Genomic DNA, 10,453 nt, shown 5'->3' on the forward strand with positions numbered 1-10,453 from the left:
CTTTTCACTGATAAAAATTTTCAGAATTTGGGATTGTGCAGGTATACCTGGTGCCAAGATTCTAAAACTCACACAGATTTAAATGAAAATGATAATGTGTGAGACTGATAAATTAAAACTTTAAATGTGAGAATTCATAGAGGTAAGGTTGTTAGTCGTCACTGAAGTGGATACATTTTAGGGTAGTATTTTTTAAAGTTTCTCAGGTGATTTCTTTGTGTGTGAGGCTGTCATAGTTTACATATAATCCTGGCAGTTCCTTCCCAGCTGTGGTAGTTTCCTTGGTGTGGAAAGCTCACCTTGTGGGCTCTTCCAAAGTCTGGTGGCTGACCTTGCAAGCTAACATACATGGTCTGGCAAACTGTGCATTTTCTGGGAATGTGTAGCTGCTTATTAAAATACTGTGGACTAGTTGCTTATACTGTGTGAGAGATGACTTAAAATGCATTTAGAAGAAAATGACAAAAGAACACCTAAAGATACATAACACAGGTCCACAATCCACTACCAAAACTCCTGGAGGTAGGTATTCTTGGAATTCACAATGTTTCAGATTTTGGAAAGACAGTATGGTGCATACACTAAATATTTCATAATCACCTAAGGGCTTGGGGCAGCACCTTCTAACACTCTCTCTTAAGTCCAGGTCAGGTTTGGTCATCAGAAGAAGCTGGATCAGGTTTTGCTTATCAGATGAATTACAAAAAAATAACCTTTTATTTTCACAGCACTTTGCATTTCTGAATCTTGGATGAGAGACTGTGGTACTGTAATTCTGTGGCGACTCCAATCTAGGCATTATCAATCATTAATTAAGACTCTGGGTCTTCTTTGATAAAACCTCTAGCTCCCATAGACTAGTCTCTCATAGACAGAACTTGTTCTCCTAGAAAGGAGTTGAGAAGCACCTGAGAGTCTCAGAAAATTAGGACTCCGGGCCCCTCACTTCTTTCTTTTGGCCACACGCCTTTCCGAAGCATGGCACAGGGTCTGCATTAGATACCCATCGAGGAAATTTGCTCACCGTGTTGTCTTCCTTCTAAACAGGTGGGTCAGCTGTGGTTTCTCCTCCTCAGGTCATGAGAGCCAAGAAGCCGAAAGGAGGAGCTGCTCTTCTTTCGGCAGCCCCCGCCCTCAAGCCTTCTCTCTCATCAGACTGAAGGTCTGTTCAGACTTCAGAAACAACTGTCTGTTGTTCTCTCTGGTGGCAGTGTTTACAAACGGCTGCAGAAGACGTTGTTTACAGGGCTCTTGCCTTTTTCCTTTTGAATTTTTTAAAACCTATTTTGGAAAGAACAGATCAAATGTTGGAGCCTTAGTGACGGAGCAGCTATAAATACATTCCAAGGGATCTTGGGCTGTGCAGTTTCTAGCAGGCAGCAAACTTGCTCACCTGCTGGGTACTATCTAAAAATGACTATCCCAGGAATTCAGGTGCCCCCCTCATTTCTGAGTCTTCCATTGCTAGTCAAATATTTACTTCTCACATACTTCTATTCTTCCTCAATCCTAAATTAATAATTCCTTGTTTCTTTCCTAAAAAAGTCTGGAGTTTTCTCCTTTCTAGATTATATTTATATGTGTATATATATACATTTGTATGTGTATGTGTGTGTGTGTGTGTGTGTGTATGTATATGTGTGTGTGTGTATATATATATAAACTTTCCCCAAAAAGTTCAGTGTCATAGCTCCTTGACCTCGGGAAGAATGTTTTCAAGAGTCTGACCTAAACTTTACCAATGATCTTTGGAGTCTTCTTTGCTTTCTCTAGTAGTTTATTGGTGGTTCCTAAAAACTTCATTCTACTGGAAAATCTTATTACTGCAATAGCATCTTGACTATACAATGATAGAAGTAGAAATAAGAAGAGGGAAAGAACATTAGATTGAAATTTAAATCCTGTGTTTGCCTATGGCTAGTTGTGCTGAGAAAATTAATTCACCTTTTCTGGCCCTCACTTTTTTGTCTTAGGTCGTAGTTAATAACGTCTACCTAATTGGACTATTTTATTAAATGGAAGAATAGAAGTAAAATACCTAACAGAGTGCCCAGCTCAGGGTGGACACCTCAATAGATAAAAATTGAAGCTGAATGGCATTTTCTTCTCAAGAGTTCATTTACTGTCACCGTGTTCTACATGAAGGTATGATGATCACTGGCCCATTTTATTGATGAGGAAGTAAGACAAAGGAAACATTTAGTGACTTGCCCACTGAGGTCAGGAAATGAATTTAGGTCACTTGATTTCTGGAAGTAAATTTTAGGCTGAGAAATTCAGGGGTGAGTTTTATGATTTGGAGACTATGACTTTAAAATGATCTTTAGGAAGTAGGCACATTCACATGACATAGTTTGGGGTTTTAAAGACATTGCAATAAATAGTCAAATAGCAGTAACCTGAAGTGATTAGAACTTGGTAAATCATGACCATAATGTGTTCTAGAAGGTCACCTGTGCTCGGTAATGGGCTTTTTTATGTGGGGTGACTCGATATTTCTGGAGCATCCTGTAATTCTACACATCTCCATAATGCTATTGCTTCATGTGAAATGCAGAATTTAGGTCAACTGTCTTGTCCAATGACAAAAAGCATGATGAGTATGTTCCTGCATCTTTTTATTGCAACCTCATATACCAGTTGTCTGGAAATGCTTGAGACATGTACTCATCAGCATGTCTCTGGAATGCCTTTAAAACTCTTGAAACTCCACAGTCTCAGACGAAGCACTTTTGAATTGTGCTTTATTTATACTAGTTTGACTATTGTAATTTTCCTGTCTTCCCTTTTCTATCAGACAAAAAAACACAATATACTATAATCTGATACTTTATTGTTCTGTTTTGAAAAGTTCCTTCTCACTTGTATCAATTGTTAGAAAATATAAGGTTGATTTTCTTTTTCTGTCTTCATAGTAGTATCAATTATTTTCATCTAACCTATGCTTATCATAAAACACTCTAATTCATGTAACTCTCTTCTGGGGGTGGGGGAAATAGGTAATATAGTGCTTGGGGAAATCAATGAATATCTATGAATGTGCTTTGGTTAAAAATCTACTTGTTCCTTAATTTTAAACCTAGACCTTCATGAGTAAATACATATTTAAAAAGACAAAGGACACTTAAATGCTTTTATTAATCATTGTAGTTAACTCAAATGGATTCCTCCCCCTCCCTGGGGGCTGTAAAAATGATGATGAATTGAAAATTTAATATTTTTAAAGTGACTATTATGTGTGGTTTATGTGGAAGGGTGATTGTGGCCATGGCTTTTTATAAACTATTCACTCCTAACATCTTGAGTTCTTTTTTTTTTTTTTTTTTAACAATTGATAATTTATTAAAAAGATTGATTAAGCATCTGCAATGGTGACTTCAGCCTCAACTCCTGGCACAATACTGATGGAAGTAATCTATTTAGGAATCTCACAAGAACAGTGCCAGTTGATGAGATGCTTTTGGAGCCTCATCCAAAAATGATCCCAAGTCTTAGAACCTTCACCTCAAGGAGTTTTTCTTGTAGTGATTTTCAGAGTCTTGGTAGGCATCCGAACTGGTCCTTTCACTTTGAGATTCTTTTCCTTTGTGCCTCTGATCAAGTCAACATGTACCTTCTTTAAAGATTTTACACTGCAGCTGGTGAGAATATTTCTAGTTCTGTGAAACACCGCCTCTGGTCCCACGATGTCTCCCCAGTGTCTTTAAAAGCCATGGTTGTGGCAAGGCTTCCTGACCGACTTGTTCCTGGGTGAGAGCAAACAGTGATGAGTCAGGATCAGCACTCTGTACAGAACCTCTGTAGCTGCGACTGCATCTTCCTCAAAGAGGCAGATCTTGAGTCTTTGGTGACCACGTCACTTCTTAGGAAATGGAAGAAAGCAGGAAGGACTCCTAGAATACCCTTTCTTTTAGCTTCACTGTCCCCACTGAACAAAATCTAAAGCCTCACAAAAATAACTACACACAAACTTATTTTCTGTTTCTGCACAGAAATTGTACCTTGTATTTCTAGCAATTCCTCAGTGTTTTGGGGGTCAGCTTTGCAAGAGAATTGTGCAAGTCTTCAAATGTTTGTTCGAGGCCAACCTCTGCTTCTACTGTACTTTAGGTCCCCCCGGGATGTTGCCAGGGTGGTGGTGCTGTAGATACCTCTGATCCAGCCTCATCTTGCTTTGGGAAGTTTACATTCTTTCATGGATGCCCCTTCCACTTCCCTATTCTCATTACAGAATAATGATGTGTGCCCAGAAACTCTGTCACCCCAATGAGTACATCAAGGGAGAAGGGTTCTTTAGCAACAAACACAGAGGACAAAATGGTTTCCTCTGATTCTGTTTTTGCTGATTATCAATGTGCCTGAATAATTTCACATGTGCAGGCATTCTGGAAAATGCTTATAGCTGTAGGATAAGGGTAGAAATTGCAATGTTATTCCTAAGTAGTCTGACAAAGAGGCCTTCTAAATCAAAATAAAATAGAGTTCTAAAAGCAAGTAGACTAATAGAAAAAAAGATGAAGAGACCCTTGAAAATTTGCCAGTTGCACTACTAGACAGTGGGCATATGAGAAATTTAGGCCCGGCTGAAGAATCTTATTGATTTTACCATTGACACTAACCTTGCCTTGAACTTATCATTACTTTTGGATATTTGTGTGACCCAAGTCTGAGGATTTTTTCCCCCCTCTGTGACATGCAGCAGTTCACATGCTGACTTTAACCATATGATTTGGTAGTAAAACTATAAATTGAAAATAAATGTTTTTAGAGGATATTAGGTAGCAACTTAAATATCTTCTGATGGGGAATTGGTTACGGGGCACCTGGGTGGCTCAGTGGGTTAAAGCCTCTGCCTTTGGCTCAGGTCATGATCTCAGGGTCCTGGGATCAAGCCCCACATCGGGCTCTCTGCTCAGCGGGGAGCCTGCTTCCCCTACTCTCTCTGCCTGCCTCTCTGCCTGCTTGTGATCCATCTCGCTCTCTGTTTAAAAAAAAAAAAAAATGATGGACTAGCAATGTAAGTAAATTCTATGCAGTAATTAAAAAGATTGAGGTAGATTTAGCTTACTGATCTGTAAAGATTTCTAAGTTATATATATATATTTTTAAAGATTTTATTTATTTATTTGACAGAGATCACAGTAGACAGAGAGGCAGAGAGAGAGAGGAGGAAGCAGGCTCCCTGCTGAGCAGAGAGCCCGATGCGGGACTCGATCCCAGGACCCTGAGGTCATGACCTGAGCCGAAGGCAGTGGCTTAATCCACTGAGCCACCCAGGCTCCCCTCTAAGTTATATTTTTAAGTGAAAAAAGAAAGTTGTATTTGTACAGTATGATCCTATTTTTTTTTTTTTTAAAGATTTTATTTATTTATTTGTCAGAGAGAGAGCGAGTGAGAGCACAGGCAGACAGAGTGGAAGGAAGAGTCAGAGGGAGAAGCAGGCTCCCTGCGGAGCAAGGAGCCCGATGTGGGACTCGATCCCTGGACGCTGGGATCATGACCTGAGCCGAAGGCAGCTGCTTAACCAACTGAGCCACCCAGGCGTCCCAGTATGATCCTATTTTTAAAAACAGCAACAAAGCCCCTATCTATGTATAAATATTAAAAACTGTCTCAGATAATGGCTTTTTCTCCCTTCCCCCATCTCTCTGAGTCTGTCTCTCAGCATGCCTTGTTCTGTCTCTCTCTCTAGATGTGTATTATTTGTTTATTTTGCTAACCTAAAAGTTGGTATTGAGTTTTATCATATACTTTTTGGGGGAACTTTTACTTTGAAATAAATTTAAACCTACAGAAAATTTTCAATTTCAAGAGCAGAACTCAGAAGTCTTATATATCCTTCCCCAGATTCACCAATTATTTATATTCAACTATATTTTTCATCTCTCTCTATATACACATATTTTTTCTCAACCATTTGAAATTATGTTCCATTACCTCTAAATGCTTTAGTGTGCATTTCCTTAAAACAAGAACATTCCCTACATAGTCCCAGGAGGCCCATCAAAATCAGGAAATTGACATTCTACTACTCTTCTACTCTACAGATCCCTGCTCAAATTTCCCTGATTATCCCAGTGTTTATACTTCCAGAATCTCACACTGCACATAGTTAGCATGTCTCATCAGTTGTCTCCAATCTGGAACAAACTAGTCTTTATCTTTCATGACCTTGATGTTTTTGAAGTGTCTAAGTCAGTTACTTTGAAGATGTCCCTCATTTGGATTTGTCTCATGTTTTGTCATAATTAGATTCAAGTGTATCTTGAGAAATAACCACATGCTCTTCTCAGTATATTATCTTCTCAGTGTATATTCTCAGTGTATATACACTGAGAAGATATATGATGTTGATTTAACCTATTACTGGTGAGACTGACTTTTTTCATTTGCTTAAAATGCTGTCTGTCAGGTTTCTCCACAGTACTGTTAATTAATGAGTACTTTGTGATGGGATATTAATAAGTATTGGTAAATATTCATTGAGATGTTAATAAGTTTTTTGTGGGGAGATACTTCAAAACTATATTAGTACCTGATTCCTTATTAAAACTTTACCCATTATTTGTGGCATCCACAGAAGCTATTCCTGACCCAGTTACTATTAACAAGGTGGATAAGTAATTACATAATGTTACCATTTCTTCTACACATGTTTGCTGGCATAAGGTAGAGTTTCCTCTTCCTATTTATTTATATCAGTCTGGATACACGGACTCCTGTTTTATTGAATGAGTTATAATCCATTACTAGCATTATTTACTACGATGCTCAAGCTGGCACAGATTTAGCCCGTGAGGGCCTTTTCAAGGTCCTGTGACTTTTGACAGTTACCATGATTCTTAGAGAACTTCCTTTTTTCTGCCGTAAGAGATTCAGGCTGATCTGATACTTTCCCTGCCCTAGCCCTGGAGTCAGCTATGTCTACAAGGAGCCTTTAGATCCTTTTAGTTGAGAATATTATCTAGAAATTGAGGTTTAAGCATTAAAGGTGCTCAGTGCTACCAGAGTGGCATCAATTCTGGCTGGATCCTCTCAGTGGGTAGTTATATGCTGTCTACATTGGTAGCCATAGCTCTCTATAGTTTCAAGCCAATGCCCCTGATTACAATCCAATATCACATGAGTCTTGCCTTCTCCATGTTTGCGCCTCCCTTCTTCAACAGTGAGAAGACTGGCTTCCATTATCTTTAATGTATGTGATTAATTCATTTGCATGTGACCAATCTCCCATTTATGCTGTCTTCTTATCTCAAGTTCTTCTTATCTCAAGAGCAAAGAGATTACCCCCAGCTCTGGTGGTATGCCCATGGAGATTTCCACATCTATATTGTTTTGAATGAATCTTGACTATTTTATTGAGGGGTTATAATCAAGTGATTAAGTGTGAGGTCTCCATAGTCAGAATGTCAGGTCTACATCGTAGCTATGTCATTTGCTAGCTGTGTGATCTTGGGCAAACTAGTTAACCTCTTCTAGTCTCTAAGATTCCGGTCTTCAAAGCGAGGTCATAAACAGGAGAAAACAAGCCACCCTTCTACTTCTTGGTCACTGGCTATAGATCCTGAGTCTCAGAATAAAAGGTGCCCCCTTCTCTGGTCAAGTAGCCAGTGATCGTAGAATGAGCAGCAACCTTCAGCAGGCCACAGGGGGTGGGGTTGAGAGAGTTAGAGGGCTGCAGGAGAGTGGGTGGTTGTATCAGCCATCAAAAAAGGACTTACCTATGACATCAGCTCACTTGAGATCAGTATAGCCCAGTAAAGAATGATGAAGTTCAGGCTTCAGTTTATTTGCGAACTTAAGATGGTGATGTGTGCTAACCTACTTTAGAGTATTGTTGTGTAAAGGTCAGCTGAGCTAATATTCTCCAGTGTGTGAAGTGGGAGACATTTAGAGAACATTTTCCACCTCCTGCCCTCTTCTAAAAATAATACATATTCAGTGTAGAAAATTTTTTAAAATTCATGTAAGCAAAAATAAAGTAACTGCTATCACCGACAATTCCATCAGGCAAAGATTAACAACTGTTTACATTTGGGGATGGGTCCCCCCAGTCTTACTTCTAGGCATGTCTAAGTCACTAACATGGAGTTTTCCTTCCCCTTCCATTTTCCCTTCACTTTTCCCTTCCCTTCCCTTCCCTTCCCTTCCTTTCTCCCTACATGAGATGAGGACCAGATTCTCTCCAGGTACCAATTCCTAATTCCCCTGAGGCTCTTGCTGACTGGACCCAGCAGTACAGTACTCCATAAAGCAGAGGGCAAGCAGGCCTGGGTCCGTGCGTGCCTCTGTGGACAGTGCACTAGGCACCTCCTGGTGGTGACAGCGTCCTCAGATGAAGTTCTTCTTCCTTCCCAGGTGCAGAAGGCCAAGGAACAGGTTCCCTCACTCTTTCATCATAATGACTTCTCTACTGCGGATGCTGGCTGCAGTCCAGGTTCTGGGGGAAACAGCAGGGCAAGCATTTTCTATTCAAGTGCTACTCCCTTGCAGGCTCTCTGGGCTGAGGTGTTTGGGAGAACAAATGTGGCTCTAGAATAGATTCAGAGGACGTGGGGGATCATCTCACCGGGAGATGTGCACACACTGACTCATAACCTTCCCACCCCTCCTGCCCTTCCTTTGATGTTGGTGTCAGCTTATCTGGCTGATCCTCTGACCATATGCTGGCCATTTTATAAACATTTCCTCAGACATTACATAACACTATGTTTGTGCCTAGGGATAAATGGGAGGAAGAAGAATATGTAAAAGTTAGCTTCCCCCCCCCTCAGAAATTTTATCACGTAACCAATGAAAGGATACTAGTCCGAGTTCAAGATGGCTCTATGGAACTTTTGAGTACTTCCGCTAACGACTCACTGGTGCTGTTCTGGCACCGCCATCTTAATATTTTTCTGTCATTTAATACACATACTCATATATGCTAGGTATTCCACCCAAACTTTGTTCCTCACTTCCTACAGTGGTTTGGAATTTTACCCTTAGAGATCTGAGCCCTTTTTGTCTGGAAGATTTTATTCACCAGAAAGGAAGTGTCTGATTAAAACATAAATAATCTTTCCCCTCTCAAGCTTGCTCTCTCTCTCTCTCAAATAAATAAAATCTTAAAAAAATAATAAAACATAAATAACCCCTGAGCTGTTTCAGTGATGCGCTGCCGTGTGTTAGTTGATACAAGTTCTGTGAGGGAAGAGGGAGAGGAACATACCACGGGGGATGGTAACAACGGACCTAGGAGATCCTAGAGCCAAGTATCATGTCAGTATGTTTGAGGAGTTTGCTGGTTTCATCATTTAGCGAGCATCTGGATATAGCTCGTTTCTTTTCTTTTTTATTTTCTTTTTTGACTCTCAGAGGAATGGGCTCAATCATGACATTTCGTATTAACAGCATTCACGGTATCTGTTGAAGGAGTAGTTCTGGGAGGAATGGCACATTTTGGGAATCCTGTAACAGTTGATGGTAATTTCTGAGGAAATGGATAGGCCTCTGATCCAGAGAATGAATGTGAAAAAGGCTCTCATGGTTCTTTGGCTTTTACGCTGCGTAAGCAAACTCTAAGACACGAATTCTTGGATCTACCTTCACACCCTCACAGGAGCCAGCCCCAAGCGCCATGGCAAACCCTGAGAAGATAGTAGCAGGAACTATTCCTGATAGAGTGAAATTTTATGAAACCATCTACAGAAGGACTAAGTTCAAGAAATTGTGTGTTTGATACTTTTTGATAACAAGCAAAATTAGTTCTTGTTAAGAGGTTACAAATGGAACCAAAACAATTAGTATGGAACTGAAAAAGAAGATAGATACCGTTCCTAAAAAAATCATTCACATTGAGTAGATAATAATTCACTTTTCTGAGTGACGATATAAATATATGCTGGTGGTACTTATTGTATATGTAAATTAGACTGGTGATACATACTGTATTTTTAAATACGCAATAATTGCAAAACACATCACTTTAGAAGCAACGATTCATTGAAGAAATACAAAAGGATAAGGAAAATGTACATTGGAGAGTTATACAAGTGAAGATTGTGCATAGGCTTGTATTTTGATAAAAATTAATTCACAAAAACATTACATTTTAAAATATGTCTTTTCTACATCTCTTTGTTCTTTATTCTGTAAGTCTTAACATTGTGTTGGAATTTGCTTTCTGGTCTCCACTTCTCATAACCTACATTTCACACTGTATTTCTTTGTATTTCTCTGTAGTGAGTTTTGGATAATTTCCCAAAGCTCTATCTTTCAGTACATTCTTTCTTTCCTCAACTATATCTAACCTACCTGTTAAGTTGTTTGATCTATCAATTATGTTTTCAAATTGTAAAAACTATATATGTATTTAAATAATGGCCTTACTGAGATATAACTCATCTCACAAATATAACCTGTTAAATTATACAATTTGGTGCCTTTAGTATATCATGGAATTAGATTATCA

General features: G+C 39.2%; 1 pseudogene; it reads right to left on the reverse strand.

Annotated features, from left to right (window-relative positions):
- Window positions 1–3,355: 3,355 nt before the first annotated feature.
- On the reverse strand, window positions 3,356–3,714 carry LOC131838022 (small ribosomal subunit protein uS10-like; annotated as a pseudogene).
- Window positions 3,715–10,453: the final 6,739 nt, after the last annotated feature.

The sequence above is a fragment of the Mustela lutreola genome, chromosome 8, assembly GCF_030435805.1.
Source record: "Mustela lutreola isolate mMusLut2 chromosome 8, mMusLut2.pri, whole genome shotgun sequence".
Lineage (NCBI taxonomy): Eukaryota > Metazoa > Chordata > Mammalia > Carnivora > Mustelidae > Mustela > Mustela lutreola.